This window comes from Mauremys reevesii, linkage group 12 (genome assembly GCF_016161935.1).
Source record: "Mauremys reevesii isolate NIE-2019 linkage group 12, ASM1616193v1, whole genome shotgun sequence".
Lineage (NCBI taxonomy): Eukaryota > Metazoa > Chordata > Testudines > Geoemydidae > Mauremys > Mauremys reevesii.
In genome coordinates, this window is record NC_052634.1 from 5,509,580 (window position 1) to 5,520,853 (window position 11,274).

At 48.3% G+C, this 11,274-nt stretch overlaps 1 long non-coding RNA gene and 1 pseudogene across 1 annotated transcript; both read left to right on the plus strand.

Moving 5' to 3' along the window:
* The first annotated feature begins 1,724 nt into the window (after positions 1–1,724).
* On the plus strand, positions 1,725–3,037 carry LOC120375466. The gene is made up of 3 exons (XR_005586563.1): positions 1,725–1,838; positions 2,192–2,334; positions 2,805–3,037. It is a non-coding gene; the product is annotated as an uncharacterized LOC120375466 (long non-coding RNA).
* A 523-nt stretch (positions 3,038–3,560) lies between these two features.
* On the plus strand, positions 3,561–9,836 carry LOC120375903 (annotated as a pseudogene).
* The last annotated feature ends 1,438 nt before the right edge of the window (positions 9,837–11,274 follow it).

Genomic DNA, 11,274 nt, shown 5'->3' on the forward strand with positions numbered 1-11,274 from the left:
GCACTAATCTCTCATCACAACCAGAAAAACAGGCCTGAGCAGAGACAGCAATTGTCTTCCCTCTGGCTTTGTTCCTTCTCAAAGTGATTTTCCAACAGTGCGATCGGATGGACTAGCTCCCCTGAAATACAAACAAATCTGTCTGCAGAGCACCCACTGGCCCATTCTTCTTCCTGGGGCGGCTAAACAGGTTATTCCCTCCCTTGCTAAACATTCATCTTCCTTCAGCAATAACTGGGGAACGGTGACACAGAGGAACCACCTGGCCTGCCCCCTTCTGAATGCACAGAAGAGCTGTGAGAAAGCACATAGCAGGGCCTTCTGCATTGTGTTTATTACAGAAACTGAAATGGTGCCTGCAAAGAGCAGTGGCCAGCGCAGGTGGCGAGAGCCGGGCAGCTGTGGCCTAGGTGCGGGGTGGCTGTAGGGCTGCTCTGTGAGCTCCATCTCAGCCGGAGAGCAGCTGCGGCTCCTGCATGTGGCGTGTGCTACGACAGGGGGACAAGGAATGGCCTCTCAGATCCTCTCCGCGAGATGCTGTGGGGCCCAAGAGAAGATGTCCCACACTAACGTTGCACTGTGTTGTTAAGGGGAGCCTTTGGTGTGAGGAATAGCAGGCTGTTGTCGTGTGCAGAACAGTGAGTTCAGGGCAAACACCAGGCAGTCAGCTGCCACACCCTCACTCCCCGCCCTCCAGCCGAGGGGGGGTTCAGGAAATCAATTCACACACCACCCAGAACCTGTGACAAGCAGCTGCCAAGGAAAGCAGCTCCACTAAATCGACTGGCAGAGGTTGACCGTGAAAGGAGGCTGCTTGGCTGCAGGGCTTTCTGCAGGCAGCTGGGTGTGAAGACAAGACCAGAAACCTCACATCTCAGCCCAGTTCAGAGAACAGGCCCTTTGACACTGACTGAATCTTGTGACAAGTCTTCGGGCCGGGCTGATGGCTTCTCGTGGTGCGTCAGACACACCGATGCTCTGTTCTCCTCCTGCTGTGTGCAGAGCCCACACAGAGGGGTAAACTGCCTTGGAAAAGGCAAAGGGAAAGCAGCCTGTGCCAGTGCCGTGTCTTCCTTCACGCTGGGGGTAGATCTCGCTTCCCCCCCCCCTTCACCTCGAAATGGGAAGCAGCTGACGCAAAAGCACAGGCTCCACGCTGCAGCTCTGCTCCATGGGGACCTGCTCTGTGGGACCTGCTGTGTGGGAAGGGATGGTGGGGAATGGGATGCTATGGATCTTGCTCAATGGGGACAGGATATCATGGGGTCCTGTGGGGCCTTCAGGCATGGGATCCTGTGGGACAGGATATCAGCCCTGTGGCTAGTGTGCCTCACCCAAGTTAAACAGCTACCTCAGCCGCTCTGAAGCACTCGTGGCAAATCAGTATTTCCCTGAGGCCAATTGTCTATCGGTGAATCATGTTTAACTTGTTTAACTTGTTCCTTTCACTGCAGCAGCCACTTCTCCTGGTACCTGGACTCCGCTGAGCTTTCCAGCATGTTCTTATCGGCGCCCGAGTTCAGGGTTCACTCCCACTAAACCCCAGGATCTCTCCAGCATCCCAGGGGATTCTGAACAAAGGGGACTGTGACAGGTGGTGCACCTGCCTTTCCTGCCTCCCTGCCGGAGGCCCCAGGGTCCTACTACACCCTGTCCCGGGAAAGCAGCAGAGAAGGTAGGTCCTTTGGGCCTGCCTAGAGAAGCCTCCTGCAGGCAGCCAATCAGAGCTGCACTGGCCCAGATAAAAGGAGCTGCAGGGCCCAGGCCACTCAGTCCCTGGCTGGGGGAACCAGAGGGGTGGATCTAGGAGCTACTCTCTGGCCACAGGCACTCGAGGGGTGAACAGAGTTTGGTTCTGGCTGCACTGGCTTAAGCTGGGGGGCGGGATCTGTGAACTGAAGCAAGAAGTGAAGATACAGGGGGCCAGGTGGGAAAAGGTCCAGGGAAGTAGCAGCAATGAATCAAAGTGAGCAGAACATGGCCGCTTTTCACAGGGTCCCTGGGTCAGAACCTGGAGCAGGGAGTGGGCCTGAGGTTCCCCACCAGCGAAGTGGTGTAAGCCCTGATAATGGGACAAGGCTACCTTGGAAGCCCAAGCAAAGGGCTGAATGTAAAGGGACCAGAGCAGGGGCTGAGTGAAGACCTGGGTGAGGGCAAACAGACAGTTTTGTTGGACTCTTTGCTACCCCAGAAAGGGCTCATTTTGACGGTGTGACCCAGTTCGAGGACCGAGCCAGTGAAGATCTGCCAAGTGAGGTCAACAACCTACAGGGGGCGCCAGGAGTGGGAAAAGGACTGCAGTACCGCACAGCAGCAGCAGGAGGCGCTCAAGAGGTGAGTGCCCCACCATTACAGGGCTCTTCTATGTAAACAGCCCTGGAGCTGCAGACTCACAGTGCAGGGAGAAATGTTATGAGCTGCCTTGGGCTGAATCCCACGGGGGACCCAGGCAGGTTCTGTATTAGACCCTTCTGCACAAAGCTGAGACCAGGACAGTTCAAGGAATCATAGCACCTAGAAACAGAAAATCCCTGTTGACTCCATTTCCCCTTGCCAAGTGCAGGGGAGATTGCACCATACTGCATATTGACTATGGTTTTGTTCAGTCTAGTTTAAAATGGGTCAAGCATGTTTCCCCAAGGGGAAGAAGCAACCTACACAGGAGATAGATAATAACTGGCAATAGAAATAAGTAACAATAAGTACCTAGCATGCTCTGTGGTGCTGCATAATAGCACTTCACCCACCTCTAGTGCCAATAGGCTCTTCCCGTCACTTATTTATTATTCTCTGTATTACAATAGTGCCTAGCGGCCTTCACCGAAATTCCTATTCATCGGTTTTAAGGCCAGAAGGGACTATTTTGATTATTTAGTCTGACCTCCTGCGTAACACAAGCCAGAGACTCTCACCCATTGGGCCCCCATTGTGCCAGGACAGACTAAGAGAAAGGCCCGGAAGAGCGTGCAAGCTAAAGAGACGAGGTAGGCAAAGAGCGGAAGAATTATTATCCCCGGTTTAGAGATGGGGGACTGCAGCTGAGAGAGATTAACTGGTTTGCCCTGGCCAGGTCAGTCTGTGGCAGAGCAGAGGGATGAAGTTAGCTCTCCATGATGCCTGAACCGCAAGGCCACTTGGTCTTCCAGGACTTTTCCCAGCTGTCCTCTCCTTGTCCCGTTACGCAGTAGCACAACGTGTGTCTCCCAAGCTGAACTGTGTGAACTTTTTTCTGGCACTGATCACCCTTCTGAACTCTTGTCTGCCTTCCCTGAGGGTCCCATCCCAGCTGTGAATGAGTCTTGTCTAATGGGAGGTGACTTCTTGTGGTCTTCATTCATTGTCCCAGAGGGTAAGGGAAATAAGCCAAATTAACTGGAAAATACCTCCCAGATGATGTAATCATGCACTTCAAGCAGAGTCATCTGGGAAATTACTTTAACCCTTCCATCTGCCTGGTTGCTTTCCTGCAACACACATGATGTCATGGGGCTGTGTTTATTGAGGCTCTGAGGTCCGGCGTGGAACAGTTTCCACTTCGGCAGTGACTGTGCTCCTTGGCTCCAGCGATGCAGAGCAGAACTAGAAATGGCAAGCTCAGCCCTGCTGCTAAGGTGGCCTTCCTCGCCAGAACCGAAACCTTTGCTGCCTCTCACAGGCTGAGCAGGTAATAGTGCACAATCAGCCTTTTTGGGGGGAAATTTTTATATCCTCCCAGCCACTTTGATGGTTGTTGTCTGGCAAAGATGGGTCAAGCCTGTTTGTTACCCATGAATGTATGTAGCAATTTCTATTTAACAAACCATTACATAGTTTGTGTGATATTTAAATATGGGTCATGGCAGAATGTATATTCTGAGCCCGAGATCTCAAGTGCATTGTACAATGGTACACAATTAGCCTGTGGAACTAGCTGTCACAAGACATGATGGGGCTAGAATTTTGGATGGGAACTAAGCCCTCAAGCTTCCCTAAGTGATGGGATTGTGGGAGGGGGTGGAACTCGGGAGGGCAGGGTTTTTTGCATCTTCCTCTGAAACAGCTGGGGCGGGCCGCTGTGGCGTGACCAGATATTGACTGGCTTAGACAGGTGCGCTATCTAATCTGGCAATTTCTATGTTCCTGTGATCAGCAGGAAGATAAAAGCAGGGCAGGTTTGAGCCAGGGAGCAGAGCACAGGGAGGATCTGGAAAGCAGGGGACCACACGTAAAGCTGCAGGGCAGGATTAAGCTGAGTAGCAGAGAACAGGAACATTAGGAAAGTAGAGAAGCTCTGGGCAGAAGATGGGAAAGTGGGACACCATCTTCCATGCAGGTTTTCCTGGCTTCTCCTTCCATTTTTAGGTATATAAGTGAGATGGAAAAGCAGCAAAGAGTCTTGTGGCACCTTATAGACTAACAGACGTTTTGGAGCATGAGCATGAGATGGAGTTTCTCTTTCCTCTCTCATCAGTTTTCTTTGCTATCCAGTGGCAAATACAGACACCGCTGCCATCTAGGACCTGAAAAATGGTTCTATAAGGTGCTGCTCTGATCCTTCAGAAGGGTGACAGCCCAGGGGCTGGAGGTGACATGGGGCAGGGCATAGAGTGTTTGATGGAAGCTGTCTTGCCATTGGCTTCCTCCGCCCAACAAATCATGAAGTGATGATGAAAACAAGGAACTCTTTGGGAAATGCAACCACAGTCACTGACACAACTATAAAGGTGAGGGGCAGCCCTACCTGTTCCCCTGGTCTAGGGAAGGATCAGTGAAAGGGAAATCGGGGGCAGTGGCTAAAAACATGCTTTCCTGTTCCCCCTCCAAGCTAACAGCTTCTGTCTCGCATTCAAAGCAAAGAATCTAAAACTGGAGAGTTTTCTCTCCATGGAAAATTGTGAACAAAGACTAAGGCCAAGGGGCGGTGTGGCTGAGCAAACAGGGCACCAGATTGGGAGTCAGGATATAACAGTTCTTCTTATCTTCCTTTGTTACGTGCTTGGAGATCTATGAATGAAAGGCTACGGAAGGGCTAAGTACTATTATTTAAAAATCCTATCCAGGGAATAACTGCTCTGCATCTGATCCTGGAGACAGCAGCCACTCCTCTGCCCTTCCAGTTGCTAACATAAAATAGATGGGTAATAATTTCAAGGTATTATTGTGGGTCTAACCCTCCAGGTTCAGGGCCTGATTTTCAGGGAGGCGAGACATCTGCAATTCCCACCCTGACGTCATCTGGAGTTGTAACTACTGAGGGTTTCTGTAAATCAGGCCTTTTAGTGGAGGGGGCCACCTCTTTCCATAAACCAGCAATGATTTGGGGTTAGCATTGCTGCTGCGTCTCTCCGTGGCAGTATCTGTGCCTCTTTTATGGGGCACCAGGAGAGACAAAACATGCTTTCCTCCATTGCCTTCCTGTCCCCGGGAAGCCCCCAGGTACTGCTGGTAAGGGAAATATTGGACATGCAGTCAAAGATGTGTCACATCAGCAAGGCTGCCACGCCCAGCAGGCTCCAAAATGCAGATTGTAATTTAAAGATCCCTACTGCAGCAACATTCCACTTCTTTTCCCCTCCCACCCCCTACTCCTACTCTCCCCAAAACCTGTGCGTGGCAGAGGCAAAAGCAGAGGGGGGTCTATTCACAACTACTGCCTTCTGTTTGCTTTGCAGTGACCGTGGCTGTGCGTGAGGAGGTAGGTGTCTCTGCTCATTTCCCATTTATCCCGGCTGTGTTTAGCTTCCTTTGGAATTCTAGCTAGCTCAGGCCTTGTCTGAGCGCGGGATTGTCCCTGAGCCAGCAGGCCCAGGCTCTGGGGGTAGACAAGGAAAACAGCAATTTACACCAATGGAGTTTTCCTTGGTTTCAAGGAGGGAACAGCAGAGCGAGTGCTTTCGTCTGCACTTGGAGATTGAACCCAGTGTTGGTGGGCCGCTGACTGCTGAACCCCAAGTGCAGACAAGGCCTTAGTCCTGGGGCACGGCCCAGCAAGGATTGCCTCTCTCCTGCTCCTTGAAGCCCTATTCCCTTGCTAACAGTAATGAAGTGTTTACCCAGCTCACTACAACATGGCCTGCATCAAGCCACAGTAAAACTCATCGCCTTTCTCCCTGTTGGACAACTCCTGTTAGCCTTCCAAGTAACAATGTGAAGCACAGTTTGGTTTATATTGGCTTTCAACTTCTTTTCCTGTCCCTGTGTTATGGAAATATATCACTTTGCACCAGACAAGAACTTCCCGATGCAATACACAATTTCATTGACTAAGCTGAACTACCCAGTGACTGTGGAGAAACTCACAAATGTTGTTTCCCTTGAGCAGCTCAGTGGGGTGATCAGATGTCCTGATTTTATAGGGATAGTCCCAATATTTGGGACTTTTTCTTATATAAGTACCTGTTTCCCCCCCCCCACCCCCATCCCGATTTTTCAAATTTGCTGTCTGGTCACCCTACACCTCAGTGAGAAAAGATTTCATTACCATGTAACTGAAAACAGCTCCTGTTGTGTGTAGGCTAATTGCTATGTAGCATAAGAAATACCACCGTGATGGGCACAGGATAAGGAGCTAATTAGAATAGAATTATAGAGCATAACATTAAACTCCTTATTGATTTGCATATCAGGTCTGAGTGCTACCAGACAGGCAAGGCACTAGGTCTATATTGCACATATGAACTTGCCTTTTGCTCCGTGTTCCAGCGTAAACACCAGTTGCCATGTTTCTGTGTTTTAATTGTCACCACAGAGCATTTTACAGCATTGGACTGAGGTTCTGCTCTCTATTTGTCCTGTAGATAAACCCCACCACGGCGTGTTTATGAACATTCTCACACTTCAGGAATACATGAAGGTACTAATGTTATGGATAGTTCCTTTCATGTTGCTTACATTCCTCTCTGATCATTGGAGGGATTTCACAGGTAGCAGCAGTAAGTTTGGAGGGCCAGAAGGAAGAGGAGTGTGCTGTGCAGTGCCTGTGATTTAAGTTCCCTTTGTGACATTTCCTAGTGCTCTGAAATTCAGGAAGCCTCCTCTAGGATCAGAGATAACATCACTGCAATCTGGGGAGCAGGCTTAATCACTGTGTGCACTGAACTCTCCAGAGCAGAGCATGAAAGCTATGGACTGACTGCAAAGCTTGTGACGTTTGTGCTTTGGATAAAGACCGGAGGACAGTTAGGGCTGAATTATGCAAAGCCCCATGTCCTGCTGGTGGGAAATCTTCCCACTACCAGCCCCCTGCTAGTCGCAATGTGGAGAGGAGATATTTGACTTCCCCTCACCATCTGCATAACATGCTGCAGTCTCCCGTTAGCAGTTTCACCCTGGTATCTTCCCGCCAACACCAAATCTCTAGGGCCTCGCAGGAAAAGACTGAGCCAACGGCTCAGCATCATTAAAGAGCCCCACATTAAAGTGTCTGGGATTCCTCTAAAGGTGTCATAGGGCCTTCCCTGGGCACTCAGCTCTGAGTCCAGGGCACCAGGAATGAGCCACACAGATGTACCCCTAATGTCCCTCCTCTCTGCTCCAGGAGACCATGCTGGAGCCACTTGACCACAAGAACCTGGATCAGGATGTGCTCTATTTTGCTGATGTTGTAAGGTGAGTCGCGGGGTTTTGTGGCAAAACTAGGTTCAGTGCCTGGGAATTTTAGGGACAAGTGGCTCCATTCTATTAAGACAGATCTTTCTCTCAGAAGCCATCATCTGCAACTGCATCTCTCTGTGCTGTCCTGTCAGCCTAATGTAAAAGGCCCCACTTGGGAGGATGCTCTTTTGGTGCAAATTCTTACCACACTTCCATGGACATCCAATTCTATCCAATGTCCATGGAAACTGGCCAATCTCTCTCTCTGGAATTTCTAATCTGCTTCCTAGGGAGCTTCTGTGCTCAGTCAGCTGTTCAGAATTCACAAACCTGAATGCACAATTTATTGTTGGCAGTGGCAAGGGGCCAGATCAAGGATCAGGGCCGCACTGGGGTTGGCACTGCAAAAACATGTCACAGTCTCTGGGTCAGTAAATCTACGAGGATTTACTGAATCTTTACAGACAGGCCAAAACAGCAGAATAGGCCTCTTTATTGGAACATTTCTACACTCCAAGGGGCGAAGCCCATAGGGTGCGGTTTTGTATTCAATGAAGTACTTGGCTCATTTGTGACTGCAGAATTGTTATTCTGTGACTCCATGTAACAGGCAGGAAAAACACAGCTGAATTTTCAGGTCTCAGGTTTAAGTGCATAGCCCTGAGTGTTAGAAAAAACACCGATTCATAGAAATGTAGGGATGGTAGGGACCTCAAGAGGTCATCAAGTCCAGCCCCCTGCACTGAGGCAGGACCAAGTAAATCTAGACCATCCCTGACGGGTGCTTGTCTAACCTCTTCTTAAAAACTTCCAATGATGGGGATTCCACAATCTCCCTGGGAAGCCAGTTCCAGAGCTTAACTAGAGTTAGAAATCTCCCTTGCTGTAAATTTAACCCCATTATTTCTTGTCCTACTTTCAGTGGACCTGGAGAACAATTGATCAAAAGAACTAAAGAATTGTTTTCTTTATAGCAGCCCTTAACATCTAATCCACTGATCAGATTAGATCAGGGAGTGGATTGTATATAGTCTATTGGTGTGTGGGTTAGTGGGAGGGTAGGCCTATATATCACAGAGATAGGGTATCTTTGTGAAATGAATGGTTCAACAGGAATTTCAATGATCAGCAAATTGTTGGGATTTTCTGAGTTGTGGGATCAGCCCCTTGTGCCTCGATTTGTCATCACCACATTTGGAGACAAGTCCTTGGGGAAGAGACCTTGAGCTGACACTCCTGATTTACACCCAGGGAACTGAGCAAATAAAGTCCATTGAAATTGCTGGAGTCACACGTTGCCAGCAAGCAGGGCCGCCCAGAGGGGGGGACAAGTGGGGCAATTTGCCTCAAGCCCCGCAGGGGCCCCCATGAGAATATAGTATTCTATAGTATTGCAACTTTTATTTTATGGAAGGGGCCCCCAAAATTGCTTTCCCCAGGCCCCCTGAATCTCCTGGGCGGCCCGGCCAGCAAGAGGAGGAACCAAGCCCCTCATTTTCATAGACGTTTGCAAAGTGCTATGGAAATGCACAAGGAGATGGTGATGAGCCAGGTGTACAGTGGGGCTGGGACAGAAAGACGTTCATTACAATCCCCCATCAAAGTGTAAGGCAAACTATAAACACATCCAAATACCTAGTGCCTATTATCGGGTACTGAACATACTGGTTTAGTTTGTTGTCTAGGAAGGGTTGGTTATAGTAGGTGACTATTCAGTAATGCAAGGACAGCACAGTGCACTCCCTCCAGAGGAGCTGGGGTAGGGGCTATGAAGCACAGGCAGAGCACTGGTTGGAGAGAATGCCATTTGCAGACACTGTACACCAGGCTGCAAAACACTGGACATGTGGAATCTGCTGCAAGTTCAGATATTTCTGGCAACACCTAGTTTTACCGGAAACAGTGCAGTTCTCCAGCCTTAGACAGCACACTTCTTCACTTGACGTGCTCCTCTTCTCACCATCAAGCCTCTCTTTCCTCCACAGCACAACAGAGAACTTAGCTGCGTATATCTGGGACAGCCTCCAGAAACACCTTCCGGAGGGATGTCTGTACAAAGTCAAAAATCTGTGAATCTGACAAAAACTTGATTGTCTTTAAGGGCGAATAGAAGGATATTAAGATGCATCCTAAAGCCTAAATCCCCGTGGGTTGTGTAATTGGTAAGCATGACTCTGATATTGCAAACTTTCAGTCAAAAGAACATTTAACAATTAATAGAAATGATTGTTGACAAGTCCTTAATTGTAAGTCATAAAACTGCATTAAAGGGTTTCGCATCGGATTAGTTGCTTGTGATTCATAAACTTTACTAGCTATTGAAATGTCTTGTGATCATTTTGCAAATGAAACATTTGTGTTACACCAATTATCATAACAACCCTGATGTTCCTGACTCCAAACTTGACTTTCCAGCTGATATTTCTTAATAAGCAACACAGGAGGAAATGGAAGGGATTTGTAAAAGTCATTTGGGGAAAAAAAAAAAACCTTTTGCAAGGTGAAAGTTTACTATGAGTGCTAATGAATCCGTTCCAAAGGCAACTTGTATTTATTGCCCTTATTTATGTGACTCTGACATACCACTGCAGAATTAGATGTAGCATTTGTCCTGGATCTGCAGTTGCTGATACTTTTCCTTTTCCAGGGGCAAGAACACCAGGACTCTGTCTCATGACCATTGAAATAGCCCTGAGGAAAGAGTAGTCTACCAGCCTAGACCCATTTTGGGCATTAAAGGATAACCCATCAGCTAGAAAAAGGTCATTGCCACTACATTAGGCACATAGCTGTTAGTCATCCCCCACGGTGGAGGTAGATGCTGGCAGTGATGCAGTATTTCTATCTCACATACTGTTTAACTGGAAGTGGGTGCCTGTGACTCCCTCTGTAACTGTGTGGTTTCGGTACTTGCCTTGGAGGTGGTGTAATGCTGGTTCGACTTGCTTGTTGGTTAGAGATTGGCGCCTTGATTTCTTACCTCACAAGTCTTCCTGTCATAAACAGATAGTTAAGGGTTAAAGTCTCTTTTACCTGTAAAGGGTTAACAAGCTCAGTAACCTGATGAACACCTGACCAGAGGACCAATCAAGGGACAAGATAATTTCAAATCTCTGAGGAGGGAGGTCTTTGTCTGTGTCCTTTGTTTGGATTGCCGTTCTCTCTTTGGATCTAAGAGAGGCCAGACATATTCTTCAAGTTCTCCAAAGTTTCCTGAAGTATTTTCTTCTATTCAGTATAGTGAGTATTAGAAAGGCGAATTAGTCTTATAATTAATTTCTGCATTTGCAATTGTGTGTTTGCTGAAGAAATATCTTTATTTCTGTTTGCTGTTACTTTGATTATTCTGAGGAGGAGGGAGGGGCAGTCTCTCCAGTTTTTATAAGTTAGACCCTGTAAATTTTTCCATCCTGGTATTACAGACATAGTGTACTTTTTGTCTTTCTTTAATAAAATCTTTTCTTTTAGAACCTGAGTGATTTCTTCCCTTGTTTGGATTTTCAGGGGAAGGGGAGGGGGAAAAGTGAATCCCTCTTTGTTTGATTCAAGGAGTTTGAATCAAGGTATCTCTCCCAAGGACAAGGGGAGGGGGAAGGAGGTCGGGGGGGGAATGGATTATTTCCCTTTGTGTTAAGATCCAAGGAAGTTGGGATCTGTGTTCCCCAGGGAAAGTTTGGGGGAACAGGGAGTGTACTAGACACT